This window comes from Mobula hypostoma, chromosome 5 (genome assembly GCF_963921235.1).
Source record: "Mobula hypostoma chromosome 5, sMobHyp1.1, whole genome shotgun sequence".
Taxonomy (NCBI): Eukaryota; Metazoa; Chordata; class Chondrichthyes; order Myliobatiformes; family Myliobatidae; genus Mobula; species Mobula hypostoma.
In genome coordinates, this window is record NC_086101.1 from 36,043,359 (window position 1) to 36,066,239 (window position 22,881).

At 42.1% G+C, this 22,881-nt stretch overlaps 1 protein-coding gene across 8 annotated transcripts in view; it reads left to right on the forward strand.

The window, feature by feature from the left end:
* Positions 1-22,881, forward strand: part of LOC134346769 (gamma-glutamylaminecyclotransferase-like) — a 38,128-nt gene that overhangs the window by 3,558 nt on the left and 11,689 nt on the right. Inside the window, exon 3 of one of the 8 annotated variants that reach the window (XM_063048393.1) lies at positions 1,704-2,260. The exons of the other annotated variants lie outside the window; for them this stretch is intronic. The gene's annotated coding sequence lies outside the window, so the exon portion shown is untranslated. The remainder of the gene's footprint in view (positions 1-1,703; positions 2,261-22,881) is intronic. 8 annotated transcript variants of the gene reach the window in all.

Genomic DNA, 22,881 nt, shown 5'->3' on the forward strand with positions numbered 1-22,881 from the left:
TTAAGACCATGCTTTATTTTATTAATACAGTTATGCTGGTGGGTATTTTCTGCAGATTTTCTCAAAATGCAATGGGTTTCCCTTAATTACGTTATTCAATCTAGTAATTCTGTGGACGTGAACGGGATACCCAGATTTTATGTTGCCTCACAGGTGCCAGGGTCAGGGATGTCTCGGATCGCATCCATAGCATTTTAGAGGGGAAGGGAGAGCAGTCAGATGTCTTGGTACATATTGGTACCCATGACTTGAGAAGGAAAAGAAAAGAGGTCCTGAAAAGAGAATTTAAGAGAGCTAGGTAGAAAGCTGAGAAGCATGACCTCCAGGGTAGTAATTTCTGGATTGCTGCCTGTGCCACGTACCAGTGAGGGTAGAAACAGGATGATTTGGCAAATTAATGTGTGGCTGAGAAGCTGGTGCAGGGGGCAGAGGTTCAGGTTCTTGGATCACTGGGATGTCTTCTGGGGGATGTATGACCTGTTCAAAAGTGACGGGTTGCACCTGAACCCGAGGGGGACCAATATTCTTGCAGGCAGGTTTGTTAGAGCTTTTGGGTAGGCTGCGGAAGAATTTAGACAGATTCAGAGAATGGGCAAGAAAGTGGCAACTGAAATACAATGTTGGAAAGTGCATGGTTATGCACTTTGGTAGTAGAAATAAATGTGCAGACTGTTTACAATACAGGGAGAAAATCCAAAAATCTGAGATGCAAAGGCACTTGGGAGTCCTTGTGCTGAACACCCTAAAGGTTAACTTGCAAGTAGTTAGTGGTGAGGAAGGCAAATGCAATGTTAGCATTCATTTCAAGAGGTCTAGAATACAAGAGAAGGGACGTGATGCTGTGGCTTTATAAGACACTGGTGAGGCCTCACCTTGAGTATTGTGAACAGTTTTGGGCTCCTTATCTAAGAAAAGATGTGCTGGCATTGGAGAGAGTCCAGAGGAGGTTCACAAGGATGATTCCGGGAATGAAAGCGTTATCATACGGGGAACGTTTAATCCTGGCTTCTCATCTTTCTTTCCAGCCCTGATGATCCTGAAACGTTGAATGTTTACTCCTTTTCATAGATGCTACCTGGCCTGCTGAGATCCACCAGCATTTTGCACGTGTTACCTTGAATTTCCAGTATCTCCTAGTGCCTTCCTGATGACATGCAATATGATCACTGTGTGATGCCCTATAGTAGGGGTTGCCAACCCGTCAATCACGATTGACCAGTCGATCTTTGAGACTTTCCCATTAGATCCTGAAAAAAATCAAAAATAAATACACAAATACTGTTCTAATGTGAGCATTATAAAAATAAGTAATACTAATTAGGATAATGGTAATATAGCAATACTTTTGCCCTGCAAAGCTGTTTGTAAAGAGAGATTGTTTCCGGGTTGCGGGGTTTAGTTCTGTTCTTTCTGCCCAGTGCGCATGTGTGTAGCTCCCCCTGCCATGAACTGCGTTTTCAGCGTAGCTTCTGCTGCATGAAAGTGACCAATTAAATTAGATACGCAGTGGTCCCCAACCACCGGGCCGCGAAGAATGCAGCGGTACAGCGGTAGTCGGAACACACCCAGTACATCTTTAAGAAAAAAGCCGAAATAAACAAGCTAATTAATTAGGTGCCGCCCGGCACCTAAATGTCGGCCCAGATCAGAGGCGATTGCCGATTGCGTCCCACTTTCAAATCTCTTACTATCTCTTCTTTCAGTTAATCCTGATGAAGGGTCTCAGCCCGAAACGTCGACTGTACCTCTTGCTAGAGATGCTGCCTGGCCTGCTGTGTTCACCAGCATTTTTTGTGTGTGTGACTTAAATATGTATGTTATTTTGTTGTTATTCTGTGCAGTTTTATGTCAAATATTTTGTAAAACTACATAAGCTGTCCCATGTATGCATTCAATGCGCACACACTTTTGTCGCAGGAAAAAAATTTGCACAACATAAGATTTTTGCGCACACTGGCTACTAAAAATTAGAGGGAACATTGCCTATAGCATGTGTTTTTTATTGAAATGATTGAACTGTATCTTATGGCAATCTTCCAATGTTCTGTTATTAACTAAATGACAGTGTATAAACTAAATGACAGTGTATAATTTAGTCTGGACTTGGAACTAAAGTTTCCCAGGCTCTCTGGCCAAACAAACTTTTGCTGTCTCAGTCTTCGACAGTAATTGCTTTGAGACATCGCTTCCTGCTTTTTTGGATTTTTGTCAGGCGTCAGAATAACTAACTTGTCGACGGTGGAGCGTTTGGTTCCTGAAGGTTAGTTGTTAACCTGTTAGTGTGATGTGTAGCATCCGTTAACTGAATGGAGAAATGGTCTATGTGATCTTAAACCTTGATATATTTGAAAATTGAAGCTTTTTTTTCACTTTAGAAATACGGAAAAATGGCACTTGTGTTTCTTTTGCTGTTGAATACTCAGTTTGCTGTGGCAGAGAATTCCACAGATTCACCACTCTCTGTGTGAAGAAGTTTTTCCTAATCTCGGTCCTAAAAGGCTTCCCCTTTATCCTCAAACTGTGACCTCTCGTTCTGGATTATCCTCAAACTGTGACCCCTCGTTCTGGATAATGGCTAATCGACTGGAGAATATTCTAGCTAAAATTATTTCTCAGGACCAAACAGGTTTTATAAAAGGCCATTTTTCCTTCTCTAATACTTGGAGACTGTTAAATGTCATATACTGATCCCTTTCTCAGACTCCCCAATGTGTTGTTTCTCTTGATGCTGAAAAGGCATTTGATAGAGTTGAATGGAAATACTTATTTAACGTTTTAGAGAAATTCACCAATGGTAATAATTTTAATAAGTGCATTAGAATGATATATAAAAGCCCTATTGCCACTGTTGCAGATAGTTGCAGATCTCCTTTTTTCCGACTTTTGCGGGGTATGAGACAAGGATGTCCGTTAAGTCCCCTGTTATTTAATTTGATGTTGGAACCCCTGGCTGTTGCACTTCGCGAAGCTAAAGATACTCAAGGAATTTCCATAAATGGGACTATTCATAAGATCTCCCTTTATGCTGATGATCTCTTAGATTATGTTTCGAATCCTGAAGAATCCATTCCTAGTTTATTGAAATTATTAAATGAATTTGGAAAGTTTTCGGGATATAAATTAAACCTTAATAAAAGTGAATTATTTCCTTTAAAAGATTCTGTTTCTATATATGATGACATTCCTTTTAAAGTTACGGACTCTTTTAAATATTTAGGTATTATCATCACTAAAAATTATGGAGACCTTTATAGAGCTAATTTGGTTCCCTTAGTGGATTTTATGAAGCAAATATTTTGTAGATGGAATCCACTTACACTTTCGTTAGCTGACCAAATTCATGCAGTTAAAATGATGATTTTACCAAAATGTTTATATGTATTTCAAAATATTCCTATTTTTTTAACCAGGAAGTTTTTTGATCAGGTTGATTCTATTATTTCATCTTTTGTTTGGAATAATAAAAGACCAAGAATTGGAAAATATCATTTACAAAAATCAAAAAAGGATGGAGGTCTTGCTCTGCCTAATTTAAGTATGTGTTATTGGGTGGTTAATATACGTTATGTGTGTTCTTGGTTATATTGGACTGATAAAGATGAACGACCGCCTTGGGTTGATTTAGAATTGAAAGCTGTGAAACAATTTTACTTAACTTTGTTATTAGGAGCCTCTTTACCTGTACAACTGGCCAAAATTTCTATTCTAAATTTATATCCTATGATTAAGCAGTCATTACGAATTTGGTACCAGTTTTGTAATTTTTAATCTTAAAAAATTTAACCTTCTTAGCTTAATTTATCAAAACTATTTATTTAAACCATCACTTAGTGATCCTACCTTTTTTCTTTGGAGGAATAAAGGAGTTTATTCCTTCATGGATCTGTTTTAAGAAGGTCGATTGATGTTTTTTGAGAAAATATTCTCTCTCGCACCCACATTTCTTGCAATATCTTCAGGTCAGACATTTCTTACAAGAATATTTAAGTAATTTTCCATATATACAAGATTCTGACCTGTTAGACATTATTTTAAAAATGAATCCTTTAGTGAAAGGTTTTATTGGGAAAATTTATAATTTACTATTACAACAGTATAATTATCCTTTACTTAAGATTAAGCAAGATTGGGAAAGAGAGCTTAACATGACCTTGATAACAGAGGATTGGTTGCAAGTTTTGAAGTTGGTTAGCTCTTCTTCGATTTGTGCCAGTCACTCTCTAATTCAATTTAAAATTGTACATCGTTATTATTTGACAAAGGAGAGACTATCTAAAATATTTCCTAATGTTGATAGTCAGTGTGATAGATGTAAAACTGAGATGGCTATATTGACACATATGTTTTGGTCGTGTTCTGTATTGAAACAGTTTTGGAAATCTATTTTCTCTATTATTTCTAAAGCTTTAAAAATTAATTTACAACCTAATAAATTGACAGTTTTGTTTGGTATAATTCCTCAATATATTCATGGTATTTCTATATCAGACCAACATGCAATTGCATTTGTCACATTATTGACCAGAAGGGCTATTTTATTGAAATGGAAAGATGCCTCTGCTCCCACTTTGATACAACGGTTCTCTCAGGTGATATTATGTCTTAGTTTGCAGAAAATTAGAAGCCGAACTTTTGATCCTCGATTTGACTTTGAGAAAAGGTGGAGTTCTTTTGCCCGCTACTACCATTTGATTTGAGTTAATTAGGATGGTTTCCTTTTGATTCTTGTCTAATTGGATTTGGTTGGCGGATTGATGTTTTTCTTTTATGGAAGTTTGTATGGCGTATAGTTCCGGGGTTGTGCTCCCAATGGTTTTTTTTCTCGTTTTTTTTTCAGTTAGTAGGGGTTTTTTTGTTTTAGTTAGTAGGGGTTCTTTTTTCCTTCTTTCTTTTTTCCAAAAAAAAATAGTTTTAACATTTTGTTTTTTCTTCTTATTATTGGTATACTGTTTAGCTTGATTAATCAGTTATTTGATAGTTTAACTCTTATTGTATATATTGATATGTTGATTTGACTACTTTAATGTATTTTTTGTTGATTTTCAATAATAATTAATAAACAAGTTTAAAAATGAAATGAGACTTGTGAATATCCTGCTATCACTGAGGTCTTGTCACTAGGATAACTAACTGTTTACTGCTTACCCGTGCTGTGCACTCCATACATTTTGAATAATATTTCATTAACTATTTGCAGTAATATTTTTGTTTTATGTGCTGTGTGTGATATGTGTTGTGGGTGCACTGTGGTCTGGAGAAATAGTGTTTGGTTTCGTTTGGTTGTATCTATGAACGGTCAGGTGGTGATAAACTTGAACTTTACAGTGTCTTCCATACCGTTCCTATGGATCAATTCATTAAAACAGTGCATTGGGGTAGAACAAAGCAAAACAATAACAGGTGTAGAATAAAGTTTAACAGTTATGTACAAGTACAGTGTAGGCTTGCAGTAAGGGTACAAGGTCATTACAATGCAGTTTGTTAGGTTAAGGGTCCACTTGTCTCAAAAGACCATAAGACCTAGAAGCAGAATGAGGCCAGTTGGTCTGTGGAGTCTGCCATTCCATCATGGCTGATTTATTATCCCTCTCAACCCCATTCTCCTGTCTTCTCCCCATAACCTTCCACACACTGTCTAATCAAGTACCCTATCAACCTCTTTTTTTAAATATACCCAATAATGTGGCCTCCACAGCTGTTTGTGGCAAAGAATTTCACAGATTCACCACTCTCTGGCTAAATAAATTCCTCCTCATCTTTGTTCTAAATAGACATCCCACTATTCTGAGACTGTGACCTCTGGTCCTCGACTCCCCCGCTATAGGAAACATTTACTCCACATCCACAGTCTAGGCCTTTCAATATTCAGTCTGTTTCTTTGACACCCCCCTCCCCCCCCACCTCATTCTTCTAAACTGGGCATCCAGCTGGAGAGTTTCAACACGTTTCGTGCTGACGGGAATCCAGCGATCTCAGGCGAGACCCGCGGTGACAGTTTCTATATTTACATAAATAAGAACTGGTACGTTGACACTCTGCTAATGTCCGCAAAGCACTGTGTGAGCTCTACAGTGCCATCAGTTACTTCCAAACCAACCACCCTGATGGTAACTTCATTATCACAGGTGATTTTAACCATGCAAATCTAAAGAGAGTCCTGCATAAATTGCACCAACATGTTGATTTTGCGACCAGATGTGAAAGTACCCTAGACCTGGTTTACACTAACATACCGGGTGCTTATAAAGCAGTTCCTCAACCCCACACTGGGCTCTCAGATCACTTACCTGTGATGTTAACTCCAGCATACAAACCAGTGATCAAATGAGCCAAACCAGTTTCAAAACTGGTTCTAACCCTGGCCTGAGGGTGCAATCTCTGCACTGCGTAATGTGAACTGGAGAACGTTCAGGGAGGCTGCCACCTAGAGTGACCATGCTAACATCGGGGAATATGTGGATTCTGTGACCAGCTACATGGAGAGGTGTACTGAGGGTGTTACCATCACAAACACATCCGGCTGAGGGCAAGTCAGAAGCCATGGCTCACTGCAGAGGCCCTTACCAGGGTGAGGAATCGTGATGCTGCCTTCAGATTGGGGGATGCGACAGCTCCCAGGCAAACAAGAAGTGTGCTTTCCTGCTCCATCAGGAGCATGCCCAGAGAAATTGCAGCCACTTCCACGACACCAGGGACACAAGGTGCATGTGGCAGGGAATTCAGAGAATTACAGAATACAAGTTCCACCCAGATAAGTGTGGGGTGGTTCATTTTGGTAGGTCAAACATGATGGCAGAATATAGTATTAATGGTAAGACTCTTGGCAGTGTGGAGGATGAGAGGGATTTTGGGGCCCGAGTCCACAGGACACTCAAGGCTGCTGCGTAGGTTGTCTGTGTGGTTAAGAAGGCATTCCGTGTAATGACCTTCATCGACTGTGGGATTGAGTTCAAGAGCCGAGAGGAAGTGTTACAGCTGTATCATCAATGACTACTTCTCTTCAGTATTCACCAACGAGAGAGAACTTGATGATGGTGAGGACAATATGAGTAGGTTGATGTTTTGGAACATGTTGATATTAAGGGAGAGGAGGTGTTGGAGTTGTTAAAATACATTAGGACGGATAAGTCCCCGGGGCCTGACAGAATATTCCCCAGGCTGCTCCATGAGGCAAGGGAAGAGATTGCTGAGCCTCTGGCTAGGATCTTTATGTCCTTGTCCACGGGAATGGTACTGGAGGATTGGAGGGAGGCAAATGTTGTCCCCTTGTTCTAAAAAGGTAGTAGGGACAGTCCGGGTAATTATAGACCAGTGAGCCTTACGTCTGTGGTGGGAAAGCTGTTGGAAAAGATTCCTAGAGATAGGATCTATGGGCATTTAGAGAATCATGGTCTGATCAGGGACAGTCAGCATAGCTTTATGAAGGGCAGATTGTGTCTAACAAGCCTGATAGAGTTCTTTGAGGAGGTGACCAGGCATATAGATGAGGGTAGTGCAGTGGATGTGATCTATATGGATTTTAGTAAGGCATTTGACAAGGTTCCACGTGGTAGGCTTATTCAGAAGTCAGAAGGCATGGGATCCAAGGAAGTTTGGCCAGGTGGACACAGAATTGGCTTGCCTGCAGAAGGCAGAGGGTCGTGGTGGAGGGAGTACATTCAGATTGGAGGATTGTGACTAGTGGTGTCCCACAAGGATCTGTTCTGGGACCTCTACTTTTCGTGATTTTTATTAACGACCTGGATGTGGGGGTAGAAGGGTGGGTTGGCAAGTTTGCAGACGACACAAAGGTTGGTGGTGTTCTGGATAGTGTAGAGGATTGTCGAAGATTGCAGAGAGACATTGATAGGATGCAGAAGTGGGCTAAGAAGTGGCAGATGGAGTTCAACCCGGAGAAGTGTGAGGTGGTACCCTTTGGAAGGACAAACTCCAAGGCAGAGTACAAAGTAAATGGCAGGATACTTGGTAGTGTGGAGGAGCAGAAGGATCTGGGGGTACATGTCCACAGACCCCTGAAAGTTGCCTCACAGGTGGATAGGGTAGTTAAGAAAGCTTATGGAGTGTTAGCTTTCTTAAGTCGAGGGATAGAGTTTAAGAGTTGCGATGTAATGATGCAGCTCTATAAAACTCTGGTTAGGCCACACTTGGAGTACTGTGTCCGGTTCTGGTCGCCTCACTATAGGAAGAATGTGGAAACTATAGAAAGGGTACAGAAAAGATTTACAAAAATGTTGCCTGGATTTGGGAGCATGCCTTATGAGAATAGGTTGTGAGTGAGCTTGGACTTATCTCCTTGGAGCCACAGAGGATAAGAGGTGACCTGAAACTGGCCTTACTGGGTCTCAACACCTCCCTCTATAACTGGATTCTCCAGTTCTTAACAAAAAGGCCAGGGTTCGTCTGTGTGAACTGCAAAATCTCTAGACCTATTGTACTGAGCACTGGTGCTCCCCAAGGCTGTGTGCCCAGCCCAATACAGTTCACATTGCTGACGCATGAGTGTTCCGTAAGAATCGGCTCCAACTGTGTTGTCGAGTTTGTGTATGACACAGCAGTGGCTGGTCTCATCAAGAAAGATGACGAGATGGAGTGGAACAGCTGGTGGATTGGTGTGAAAAGAACAACTTAAGCCTGAAAGTGGGGAAGAAAAAAGGAAATCATTGTGGACTTCTGGAAGGTGCACAAGGACTCCCAACTTCTGATTTTTGAAATTTCTCCCTGTTTAGGAAATAATCTATGCACTTATTCCTTCCCTGAAGTACATTCCACCTGCCACTTCTTTGTCCTTTCTCCCAATCTGTCTAAGTGCTTCTGCAAACTCCCTGCTTCCTCAACACACCTGCCCCTCCACCTATCTTTGTATCATCGACAAACTTGGCCACAAAGCCATCAGTTCCATCACCCAAATCGTTGAAGTAGTCCTGACACTGACCCCTGCGGAACACCACTGGTCACTGGCAGCCCAGCAGAAAAGCCCCCTTTATCGCCACATTTTTCCTCCTCTGAGACGGCCAATCTTCCATCCATACTAGTATCTTTCCTAAAATATCATGGGCTTTTATTTTGTTAAGCAGCCTCATGTGCAGCACGTTGTCAAAGGCCATCTGAAAATCCAAATGAACAACATTCACTGACTCTCCTTTGTCTATCTGCCTGTTATTTCCTCTAAGAATTCCAATAGATTTGTTGGGCAAGATTTCCACTTAAGGAAACCAGGCTGACTTTGGCCTATTTTGGCTGAAATTCTCCAAAACCTCATCCTTAATAATGGACTCCAAGATCTTTCCAACCACTGAAGCCAGGCTAAATAGCCGATAATTTCAACTCTTCTGCCACCCTCCCTTCTTAAAGAGTGGAGTGACATTTGCAATGTTTCAGTCCTCAGGAACCATTCCAGAATCTAGTAATTCTTGAAAGGTAATTTCTGATGCCTCCATTATTTCTTCAACTACCTCTTTTCGCACCCTGGGATACAGTCCATCTGGTCTAGGTGATTTATCTACCTTCAGACCTTTCAGCTTCCCAAGCACCTTCTTCGCAATAGAAACTACACTCAGAATGAGTCCAGATACCCTTGAAATTTTGGCATACTGCTTGTATCTTCCACAATGAAGACTGCTGCAAAATACTTATTAAGTTCGTCCACCATTACTACCTCTTCAGCAAGATTTCCAGGTGTCTGATATCCACTCTTGCCTCCCTTTTACTCTTTATATATCTGGGAAAAAAATTTTTTATACTCTGATATTTTTGGCTAGCTTACTTTCATATTTCATCTTCTCTCTCCTTGAGACTTTTTAGTTGCCTTCTGTTGGGTTTTAAAGGTTTCCCAACTCTCTATCTTCCCACTAATATTTGCTGTATTTTATGCCCTCTCATTTGCTTTTATGCTGTCTTTGACTTCCCTTGTCAGCCAAGGTTATGTCATCCTGTCATCCTCCCTTTAGAATACTACTACTTTGGGATGTACCCTGTATCTATCCTGTACCTTTCGAAACACTCCCAGAAACTTCAGCCATTGTTGCTGTGCCATCATCCCTGCTAGTGTCCCGTTCCAATTAACTCTAGCTAGATCCTCTCTTGTGCCTCTTTAATTCCCTTTACTCCACTGTAATACCGATACATCTGACTTTAGCGTCTCTCTCTCTCTCTCACTCACTCTCTCTCTTACTCTTGCACTCAAACTGCAGGGTGAATTTTATCACATTATGATCACTACCTCCTAGGGATTCCTTTACCTTAGCTCCCTAATCAAATCTGGTTCATTACACAACATGCAATGCAGAATTGCCTTTCCCCTGATGGGCTCAATTACAAGCTGCTCTAAAATGCCATCTTGTAGGCATTCTACAAATTCTTTCATGGGATCCAGCTGAGTTTTTCAATCTACCTGATGTTGAAATCCTCTCAAAATATGGTAACATTGTCCTTTTTACATGTATTTTCTATCTGCTGTTGTAATTTGCAGTGCACATCCTGGCTACTGTTTGGAGTATATTGTATACAGCTTCCATCAGGGTCTTTTTACCCTTGTAGTTTCTTAACTCTACCCACAAGGATTTTACATCTTCCAGTCCTATGTATGTCAACCTTTTCTAAGGATTTAATTTTATTATACCGACAGAGCCAACCACCCCCCACTCCACCCCACCCCCGCAGCCTCCCTGCCTGTCCTTTCGATACAATGTGTATCCTTGGAATTTAGTTCCCAACTATGATCTTCTTTCAGCCACAACACATTGATGTCCACAACATCATATCTGCCAATCTCACTGTGCTACAGGATTGCCTTTTTCCTTATACTGTGTGCATTCACACATAACACCTTCATTCACCCCTTTCAACATTGGCCCCTCTGAACTTTACCTCATTCCACTGACGACAATTTTGACCTATCATCAGCCGGTCATTCCTCACCGTCTCACTACACACTGCATCAGACTGGAAGATGTAGAATCCTTGTGGGTAGAGTTAAGACCCTGATGGAAGCTGTATACCGAGTGCCCTCCTCAGCCCTCACACTCTGGTTCCCATCCCTCTGCCTGATTAGTTTAAACCCTCTCCAACCACTCTAGTAAACTTGCCCGCAAGAATACTGGCCTCCTTCAGGTTCAGGTGTAACCCATCCTTTCTGTGCAGGCCGTACCTTCGCCAGATGGTAAGCCTGTACAAAATGATCCAGAGATTTGAAACCCTGCCCCCTGCACCTATTCCTCAGTGATTTCTGCTCTGAAAGTCCTGCTTTTCACCTTTCTAGCTAACTCTCTATAATTCTCTCTTCAGGATCCCTTCCCTTTTCCTACCTGTGTCGTTGGTGCCAATAGGTACCATGACTTCTGGTTTTTTCGCCATCCGTCTATAGAATGCTGTGGAGCCGATATGAGGCATCCCTGACCCTGGAACCTGGGAGGGAACATATCATTTGGTGAAACAGGATCTAACATGATGAATTAACTTTTCTTGGGCTTCAAGCTGGATACGGGTATTGATTCCACTGGGTACCACGAGACTTGACTTACCCAGACAGCATCCCTGTCGAAGATGGCAGAGTTTGTCATCATATTATTATCAATACCTGCACCTGGCTTGAAGCCCGAGATGAATTTATACCACCCAGCTGTCTCTTCAATGTCTGCTCCTTTGGAATCCTCTATCACCACTGCTCTCTTCTTCTCCCCCTTCGCTTCTGAACCACAGAGCCAAACTTCATGCTGGATATCACTGTGGCTTCCCCTGCTAGGCTGTCGGGTCGCTCCCCCCATCCCATCCTTTGCTCTGATCTATCACCACCTCATCCTCCTGTGTGAGCTGAAGGCTATTATAACAGCAACAGCTTTAGAAGACGTGTCAGATAGCCGGCTCCTGCTGCCATTTTTGTGTTGGATCAGGAGCTGGGAAGTGGGGTTGCTTTGAACAGATTTAACAGATGCGCAAGGTGCGGGAAGTCTGAGCTTTTCACTGTTATTTACCGCTTTGATTGAAACTGGCCATTACACTCTGCAGCCACTGGGTGGAGCCTGTGTTAAACCACTCACGTTGGTGTCTACCTGCTCTGCACTTTATTCTGTATTGTTATTGTCTCTCCTTGTACCATCTCAATGATCTGTGTGAACGGTACACAAGACAAGCGATTCCCTCTACCTCAGTATGTGTGAAAAGAATAAACCAGTCCTATTTCCAAAATGGCTCTGATTTGGATTGTTTCTAGTCTCGCAGTCCCAGTCGTTGGGGAATCTACAGAGTCTTTTTGGTGAGGGTCTACAAGAATTCCAGTCATGTGGGTATCATTTGTATCAGAACAATATGCAAGGTGCTCATGCGCGTTAATACATGAAATTTGGTTTTCTTTATTATTGTCACCTGTACATAGATGCAGTGAAAAGCTTTTGTTTGTGTGCCAGAAAGATCATTCTGTTCGTGATGCAGGATATTCAGTGTGGGTAGACAAAATGCCAGGGCCATGACGAGAAAGATTAAGATCAAGTGTTCATCTTTTAGCATACAAGACAGTAAGTCTTTGAGCTGCAGGTACATACTTTCAGGCTTTTGTACCTTCTGTTGAATTGGTTGTGGTGGTGGTGGGGGGGGGGGGGGCGCCTTGATTATCTTATCCGTATTACCAAAGCAGCAAGATGTGTAGACAGAGTCCATGGACCGGAGACTGGTTTCTGTGATGTGCTGAGCTGTGTCCACAACTCTCCGCAGTCTTGGGATCTGCGTTGCCGTATCAAGCTGCGAGACATCCCTACAGGATGGTTTCAGTGGTGCACCTGTAGAATGGGTGAAAGTCAATGCTCCCTCTAACCTGTAATGACCAGTGTGTGCACTGAATAATTTCTTCAATAAAAACAGTGTAAACAAGCCAGTTCTAAAATCTGCAGACAACATTGTCAACACTGTCCGCATCAGAAACTAGAAAAAGAAGTGATTTTATACAATCATTAAATATACTCAACATGCCAACAAGGTAGAGGGTGACAACCTTTTGTGCACAGTTTAAATTCTTTTGTGCGCTAGTAGCAAAAGAAATGCATGTGTGCACACACTTTAGAGGGAACTGGTGAAGTCATTGGGGACATGCAAAATTTGACATTATCTCTCACAAAGAATCACTGTGATAATACCACAGCCTCTGATCTAAAGAAATTACCCTCAACAGCTCATCCTTCTGCACAGTCTCGCCAGCCTGTATGTAATCCTCCTCTTCCTCGGCAAGTTTCCTGAGCAGGTCCATTCTGACTATCAAGACAGATAGTCGATGCTATTCTCATTTTCCAGCACTTTGTCCATACACTTCCAAGCCTTGGCCAGATACTGAACGGCTGGGAGTCTGCCTCCTCACAGCCACCCTCTGCTTTAAAGCCCTTACTCTTCTGCCCTTGCCCTAAACCCGTTCCCTGTGATTTTAGACAACTCTGCTATTTCCTACTATCTGCCATATCTTGGCCCACTTTAATGTTGTACCCCTCTCTCAGAACCCACTCCCGTAGCTTCCTGCGGTCCAGGGAAAATAAACCCAGGTAATCCAATCTCTCCTCACAACCGAAACACTCCATCCCCGGCAGCACTGGGGAGAACCTCCTCTGCACCCTCTCCAATGTTACCACAGTCTTCCCATAGTGTGGTGATCACATCGGTATGTAGTGCTCCAGCAGTGGTGTAACCATTGTTTTAGAAATATTGAATCACAAATTTTTATTAGGGTCTTGTGGTGGTAATGGACAGCATGATACACCCCTATATGATCGAGGATTGCATTCCTTAAGGAAAATATTACTTGACTTCCGTAACACAAACCCTTGACAAAAATTTTAAAGGTTAAAAATTAATTTATTATCAAAGTTTACAACTCTGAAATAATTCTTCTCTGGGTAACCAAGAAAACCAAGAAAGAAAAGAAAGGCAGCATGATCATCAACCCCCAGTGTCCCTCCCTGCATAAAAATGGAGCAGGCATATCAACCCCCAAATTAGTTGATACAAATTAGTTGTTTGCCTTGCATTTGGTTTATTTGTTCTTTCTTGCATAAATTCCATAGAAATGTTTTTGTATTACTTATGTCAAATTCTTTGAAGTTATTTGTGAATTCTGTAAGGCAAATGTTTGTTTATCTGAACTGTCCAACACAGGGTTACACTGTATTAAACACACAGGCCCTTAGCTTGTTCCAGTGACCCACTGATCCTTGAGGACTCCTAGTTACCTACTATTTACAAACACAGGAAAATCTGCAGATGCTGGAAATCAAAGAAACGCACACAAAATGCAGGAGGAACCCAGCAGGTCAGGCAGCATCTATGGAAAAGAGTAAACAGTTGGCGTACTGGGCCAAGATCTTCATCAGGACTGGGGGAAAAAAGACGAGAAGTCAGTGTAAGAAGGTAGGGCTAGGGGCGGAAGAAGTATAAGGCGGTAGGTGATGGGTGAGGGAGAATCTGATAGGAGAGGATAGAAAGGTGGGGGAGGAGCACCAGAGGGGGGTAATGGCCAGGTAAGGAAGAAGGTGAGAGAGGGAAACAGGAATGTGCAGGGGGCAATTACCAGAAGTTTGGGAAATTGATGTTCATGCCATCAGGTTCAAGGCGAGCCAGACGGAATATAAAGTGTCTCTCCTCCAACCTGAGTGTGGCCTCATCACAGCAGTTGAGGAGGCCATGGACTGACATGTTGAAATAGAAACGGGAAGTAGAATTGAAATGGATGGCTACCCGGAGATCCTGCTTTTCCTGGTGGACGAGCGTAGGTGCTCGGTGAAGCGGTTTCTCAATCCACATTTGGGTCTCGCTGATATACAGGAGGTCACACTGGAAGCACCGGATATAGTAGCTGACACCAAAAGACTCAGGTGAAGTGGATATCCAGTCCCTATACACCTCCATCCTCCATCAGGAGGGCCTTAAAGCTCTCCACTTCTTTCTCGACAACAGACCCAACCAGTTCCCCTCCACCACCACTTTCCTCCATCTGGTGGAACTGTTCCTCACTCTCCCTCAGCTACTCCCACTTCTTTCTTTTTTTTCAATTTCTTTTTTTTTTAATTTTATTTTTATTTGGATAAGGAATTCACAATTATCATGTACTTTTTTCACACATATAACCTTTTCCATTTTTTTATATGTATAAAACTACAATTATTTATACATTCTTAAGTACACATTGAGATGATATAAAAGGAAAATAAACATTTAAATAGATAATTATGTACTGTGGTAAATCTAACCTATTAGGCTAAGTAATGAAATTAGTTGTTAAGAAAAATGGTAATAATAATTTCCATACCACCCTTCTGGACCACTTCCACTGGTCCAGAATGTTGCATACAAGCCTATATACCAACCATTGTAGGTGTTTATATCCCAATTTGTTCGTGCTTGTTCCTGCCCGCAGACATAATTATCCAATCCCTATGTACTTATTTACTTAATTTTTTCTTTTTTTTTATCCCTTTCCCAAATCTTTCCCTTTACTTGTGTTAATTCTCTATTTTCCAAAAAAAAACAAACAATTAGACTAGGGGTGCTTACGTTAGCAATATTACTGTGTTGATGAGAAGAGCAATATAAATCATTAGGAGAGTCATCTAAAGTCTGCTCGCATTGGGGTTATATATTCAATCCATTTATTCCAGATTTGATAAAATGTTTCTTTTTGAGTTCTCAGGGAGTAAGTCAACTTTTCCATTTTAAATATTTCCAAGATAATTTCGTACCAATCTTCTAATGTAGGTGGTATTGGATTTAGCCATTTTCTAGTGATTGATTTCTTACTTGCCGCCAGGAGGGCCTGCAGCAACTTTATATCTTCCTTCTGTTCAAGGAACAATACATGCCCCAAATAGAGCGTCTCAAAGTTCAGAGGTATCTGGGACCTAAGTACCTTAACTAATGTTCTATGAATACCTTCCCAAAATAGACTTAATTTAGGGCAATCCCAGAAAATATGAAAATGATTTGCCTCCTTGGAGCCACACCTTCTCCAACACATCACATTTGTATCTTTATATTTTTCCTGATATGGGGTCTTGAAGTATCTTATAATGTTTTTCCAACGATGTTCTCTCCAAGTCAAAGAATTAGTCGAGGACCATTGAAAGCTGCAGATTTTCCCCCAAGCCTCCTCTGAAAGTACCAACCCCGCTTCTTTTTCCCACTTCTCTTTAATATACAGTTTTTAGCATTTTTTAGCATGGGAGAGTGCATTATATAGGCGAGAAACTGATTTACTAGGTATTGAACTGCAAGCCGAATTCAGAATCTTGAAAAATTCTAATTCTACTGTTGATAGGTCTGTATATCTACAACTCTGGTTAAGATAGTTTCGTATTTGAAGGTACCTAAAAAAAGTCATTATGTTCTAGGCCATGTTTGTCCTGCAGGATTTGGAAACTTTGTAATACTCTTTTATCTATAAATGAGAGGTAGGTTGTAAGACCTTTCTTTATCCATAGCTCAATTCTTTTATCTCCTCTGTTGGGAAGGAATTCGGTATCATATGCACACCATCTAAAGAGTTTTAACATGTTATTAATTCCACATGAATTAACCACCTTCTGCCATACTTTTAATGTAAGATTTATCCAAGCATTATTAAATTTTTCCAACTGGGCCATCAATCCTTTGTCAGCTATTGAGGCCTGAAGAGGAAAACTGTCAACTAATCCAAATTCTATTTCCTTCCATCTAGCCTTATATTCTCTATTACACCAATATAACAGAGGGGTTATCTGTGAGGTATAAAAATAATTTCTCAGGCATACTCCCACTTCTTTCAAACCAAAAGTGTAGCCATGAGCACTCGTATGAGTCCCAGCTATGCCTGCCTTTTGCCGGCTACATAGAACAGTCCATGTTCCAAGCCTATGCTACATCAATGACTGCATTGGTGCTGCTTCCATGCTGAGCTTGTTGTCGACTTCATCAACTTTGCCTGCAACTTCCACCCTGGCCTCAAATTTACTTGGTCCATTTTTGACACCTTCCTCCCCTGTCTCAATCTGTGCGCTCATATCTCTGGAGACAGTCTATCCACTGATTCTCACAGCTCCCTGTACTATATTCCTTCCCACCCTGTCACTTGTAAAAATGCCATCCCCTTCTCTCAGTTCCTCCGTTTCAGCCGTTTTCAGGATGAGAACTAATGAGATGTCCTCCTTCAAAGAAGTAGGTTTTCCTTCTGCCATCAACACTGCCCTCACCTGCATCTCTTCCATTTTGCACATATCTACACTCACTCATCCTCCCACCACAGTACCAGGGATAGGCGCGTGGTTGTCCTGCTGAAGGGTCTCGGCCTGAAATATTGACTGTGCTCTTTTCCATTAATGCTGCCTGACCTGCTGAGTTCCTCCAGTATTTTGTGTGTAATACCAGGGATAGGGTTCCTCTTGTCCTCACCTACCACCCTATTAGCCTCCGCCTCCAGCACAATGCTCTGTAACTTCTGCCATCTCCAGCAGGATCCCACCACCAAGCACGTCTTTCCCTTCCCTCCACTTTCCACAGGGATCACTCTCTCCCCTCTGATCTAGCTCCTGGTACTTATCCTTGCAAGCAGAACAAATGCTACACCTGCCCTTATACCTCCTCCCTCAAACAGGGCCTCAAACAGTCCTTACAGGTGAGGCACCACTTCAGCTGTGAGTCTATTGGGGTCATCTACTGTGTCTGCTACTCCCAGTGTGGCCTCCTGTATATCAGTGAGACCCAGTGTAGATTGGGAAATTGCTTCGCCAAGCCGGAAAAGACTAGTATCTGCTGGTAGCTACCCATCTCAATTCTACTTTCCATTCCCATTCTGACATGTCAGTCCATGGCCTCCTCTACTGTCGTGATGAGGCCACACTCACACTAGAGGAGTAGCATCTTATATTCCATCTGGGTAGCCTTGAATCTGGTGGCACGAGCATTGATTTCTCGAATTTATGGTAATTTCCCCCCCCCCATTCCTGTTTCCCTCCCTCCCCTTCTCCCAGTTTCACCTATCACCTACCATTTTGAATTTTTACCTCCCCTTCTCCCACCTTCCTACACCGATTGCTGACTTTTTTACCAGTCCTGATGAAGAGCCTTGGCCTGGTCTGTCAACTGTTTATTCCTGACCTGCTGAGATGATGCCCGGCCTCCTGCATTTTGTGTGTGTTACCTACTATTTAATTGTTTACTTATTCGATCACAGAGGAGGTTTTTAAAGTAGGTTATGGAAGCGAGTAGGTTCGGGAAGAACCAGATCACAGAGATTTAAGAGCAGCATATTGCTGGAGATTCCATGAGAAGATGTGATTTCAAACAGGATTATACATGTGGGCTGACAGGGATTATCAGCACCACAACTTCCTAAACACTACAGAAATCAATGAGCACATTGGCGTTCTTTCTAAAAGTTTTCCCAAGGGTTGTTGTGGTGGGCTGATTCAGAAGATTCAGTCACATGGGATCCATAGAGAGCTCGGAAATTGGATTGAAAATTCCTCCTTTTCTTGCACTGTTGTTTACATTGGATGACCTTACAGAAGCACATAAAATCATTAGGGATATAGATATTTTTCCCAGGAAAAGGGAATCAAAAGCCAGAGGGCACAGGTTTAAGGTGAGAGGGGAAAGGTTTCAAAGGGGCCTGAGGGACAACTTCACGCAAAGGATGGTGGGTATATGGCATGAGCTGTCCTAGCAAGAGGTAGAGGTTGAAACAATAACACCAACATGGGAAGCTTTTAAAAACCAGCAGAAGGATGGAAAAGACAAAATATGAAGGAATAGTAGCCAATAAAATAAGAGGATACCAAAAGTAGTTTTCAGATATATAAAGATTAGAATAGAGGCACGAGTGGATATTGGACCACTGGAAAATGATACTGGAGAAGTAGTAATGGGTGAAAAAGAAATGGTGGAAAACAGTAATTATTTTGCATCAGTCTTCACTGTGAAAAACACCGGCAGAATGCCAGAAATATGGGAGTGACAGAGCAGGAATGAGCCATTACTAAGGAGAAGGAGCATGGGAAGCTGAAAAATCTGCAGGTGGATAAGTCACCTGGCCCAGATGGACTATACCTCATGGTTTTGAAAGAGGTAGCTGAAGAGATTGTGGAGGCACCAATAATGATTTTTTTTCAAGAACCACTGGATTCTGGATGGTTCCAGAGGTTTGGAAAATTACAAATGTCACTCCTCTCTTTAAGAAGGGATGGAGGCAGAAGAAAGGAAACTGTAGGCCATTTAGCCTTACCTCAGTGTTTGGGAAGGTGTCAGAGTCTATTATTAAGGATGTGCTTTCAGGGTACTTGAATGCACATGACAAAATAACCTAAAGTCAGCATGGTCTCCTTCAGAGTAATATTACCTGACAAATCTGTTGGAATTCTTTGAGGAAATAACAGGCAGGGTAGACAAGGAGGAGTCAGTGGATGTTAACTTTTTGGATCTTCGTAAGGCCTTTGACACGGTGCCGCATGTGAGGCTGCTTAACGAGCTCATGGTGTTACAGGAAAGATACCAGCATGGATAGAAGATTGGTTGACTGGCAAAGAGTGGGAATAAAGGGGGCTGCCCATGAATAATGGTGTTCTGCAGGGGTTGGTGTTGGGACCACTTCTTTTGTCAGTGAATTGGCTGAAGGAATTGATAGCTTTATGGCCAAGTTTGCAGATTATAATTTCCCAAATATCAATTGGCATCTCCCTAGAGCAAGGGGTTTAGATGGGGTGGAGTTTATTAGGTGTGCTCAGGAAGGTTTCTTGACACAATATGTAGATAAGCCTACAAGAGGAGAGGCTATACTTGATTTGGTATTGGGAAATGAACCTGGTCAGGTGTCAGATCTCTCTCAGTGGGAGAGCATTTTGGAGATAGTGATCATAATTCTATCTCCTTTACAGTAGCATTGGAGAGAGATAGGAACAGACAAGTTAGAAAAGCATTTAATTGGAGTAGGGGAATTATGATGCCATCAGGCAGGAAATTGGAAGCTTAAATTGGGAACAGTTGTTCTCAGGGAAAAGTGCGGAAGAAATGTGGCAAATGTTCAGGGGATACTTGTGTGGAGTTCTGCATAGGTACGTCCCAATGAGACAGGGAAGTTATGGTAGGGTGCAGGAACCGTGGTGTACAAAGGCTGTAATGAATCTAGTCAAGAAGAAAAGAAAAGCTTACAAAAGGTTTAGAGATCTAGAAGATTATAAGGCCAGTAGGAAGGAGCTAAAGAAGGAAACTAGGAGAGCCAGAAGGGGCCATGAGAAGGCCTTGGCGGGCAGGATTAAGGAAAACCCCAAGACATTCTACAAGTATGTGAAAAGCAAGAGGATAAAATGTGAAAGAATAGGACCTATCAAGTGTGACAGTGGGAAAGTGTGTATGGAACCAGGGGAAATAGCAGAGGTACTTAATGAATACTTTCCTTCAGCATTCACTATGGAAAAGGATCTTGGTGATATTAGTGATGACTTGCAGCAGACTGAAAAGCTTGAGCATGTAGATAATTAAGAAAGATGATGTGCTGGAGCTTTTGGAAAGCATCAAGTTGGATAAGTCACCAGGACTGGATGAGATTTACCCCAGGCTACTGTGGGAGGCGAGGGAGGAGATTGCTGAGCCTCTGGCGATGATCTTTACATCATCAATGGGGACAGGAGAGGTTCCAGAGGATTGGAGGGTTGCGGATGTTGTTGTTATTCAAGAAAGGGAGTAGAGATAGCCCTGGAAATTATAGACAGTGAGTCTTACTTCAGTGGTTGGTAAGTTGATGGAGAAGATCCTGAGAGGCAGGATTTATAAACATTTGGAGACGTATAATGATTAGGAATAGTCAGCATGACCTTGTCAAGGGCAGGTCGTGCCTTACGAGCCTGATTGAGTTTTTTGAGAATGTGACTAAACACATTGATGAAGGAAGAGCAGTAGATGTAGTGTATGTGGATTTCAGTAAGGCATTTGATAAGGTACCCCATCAAAGGCTTATTGAGAAAGTAGGGAGACATGGGATCCAAGGGGACATTGCTTTGTGGATCCAGAACTGGCTTGCCCACAGAAGGCAAAGAGTGGTTGTAGATGGGTCATATTCTGCATGGAGGTCGGTGACCAGTGGTGTGCCTCAGGGATCTGTTCTGGGAAACCTACTCTTTGTGATTTTTATAAGTGACCTGGATGAGGAAGTGGAGGGATGGGTTAGTAAGTTTGCTGATGACACAAAGGTTAGAGGTGTTGTGGATAGTGTGGACGGCTGTCAGAGGTTACAGCAGGACATTGATGGAATGCAAAACTGGGCTGAGAAGTGGCAGATGGAGTTCAACCCAGATAAGTGTGAAGTGGTTCATTTTGGTAGGTCAAATATGATGGCAGAATATAGTATTAATGGTAAGACTCTTGGAAGTGTGGAGGATCAGAGGGATCTTGGGGTCTGAGTCCATAGGACGCTCAAAGCAGCTGCGCAGGTTGACTCTGTGGTTAAGAAGGCATATGGTGTATTGGCCCTCATTAATCGTGGAATTGAATTTAGGAGCCAAGAGGTAATGTTGCAGCTATATAGGACACTGGTCAGACCTCACTTGGAGTACTGTGCTCAGTTCTGGTTGCCTCACTACAGGAAGGATGTGGAAGCCATAGAAAGGGTGAAGAGGAGATTTACAAGGATGTTGCCTGGATTGGGGAGCATGCCTTATGAAAACAGGTTGAGTGAACTCGGCCTTTTCTCCTTGGAGCGACGGAGGATGAGAGGTGTATAAGATGCTGAGAAGCATTGATCGTGTGGATAGTCAGAGGCTTTTTCCCAGGGCTGAAATGGTTGCCACAAGTGGACACAGGTTTAAGGTGCTGGGGAGTAGGTAAGTTTAAGGTGCTGGGGAGGGGTAAGTTTTTACGCAGACAGTGTTGAGTGCGTGGAATGAGCTACCGGCAACGGTGGTGGAGGCAGTTTCGATAGGTGCATGGAGCTTAGAAAAATAGAGGGCTATGGGTAAGCCTAGTAATTTCTAAGGTAGGGACATGTTCAGCACAACTTTATGGGCCGAAGGGCCTGTATTGTGCTGTAGGTTTTCTATGGTTCTATTATATGAAGATAGGTAGTGTTGAAGAATTTAGGGTGTTTATAGAAAGATTTAGACAGAATGGGGGAATGGGCAAAGAAATGGCAGATGGCATGTAGTGTAGGGAAGTGCATGATCAGTCACTTGGGAGAAAATTGAGAACTCAGAGGTACAAAGGTACTTGGGAATCCTTGTGGAGGATTCTCTAAAGGGTGACTTGCAGATTGATTTGGTGGTAAGGAAGGCAAATGCAGTATAAGCATTTATTTCAAGAGGACTAGAATACAAAAGGAAGGATGTAACGTTGCTGCTTTAAAAGGGATTGGTTAGACCATACGTGGAGTATTGTGAGCAGTTTTGGTAGGCTTATCTAAGAAAAGATGTGCTGCCATTGGAGATGGTCCAGAGGTGGTTTGTGAGATTTATCTCAGGAATGAAGGGGTTAATGTATGAGGACTGTTTGATGACTCTGGGCCTGTATTCACTGGAGTTTAAAAGAATGATGGGGAAACTCATTGAATCCCATCAAATATTGAAAGCATGTGGAAAGGATGTTTCCTGTAGTGGATAAGGACCCAATTTGGTTTGGAATGACACTTTTGTTTGCTTCTATTGTTTGCATGATCTGTCTTTTTTCTCCTTCTCTGTGGGCACTGGGGGTTGGTCTTTTTTTTTAATTGGGATTCTTTCGGGTTCCTTGCTTTGCGGCTGCCTGTAAGCAAACAAATCTTAGGGTTGTATAATTTACACATTATTTCATAATAAATGCACTTTGAAACTTTGTGAATAGGACCAGAGGGCACAGTTTCTCAATAGAGGGACTTCCATTTAGAACAGCATCAAAGAGGGATTTCTTGAGCCAGAG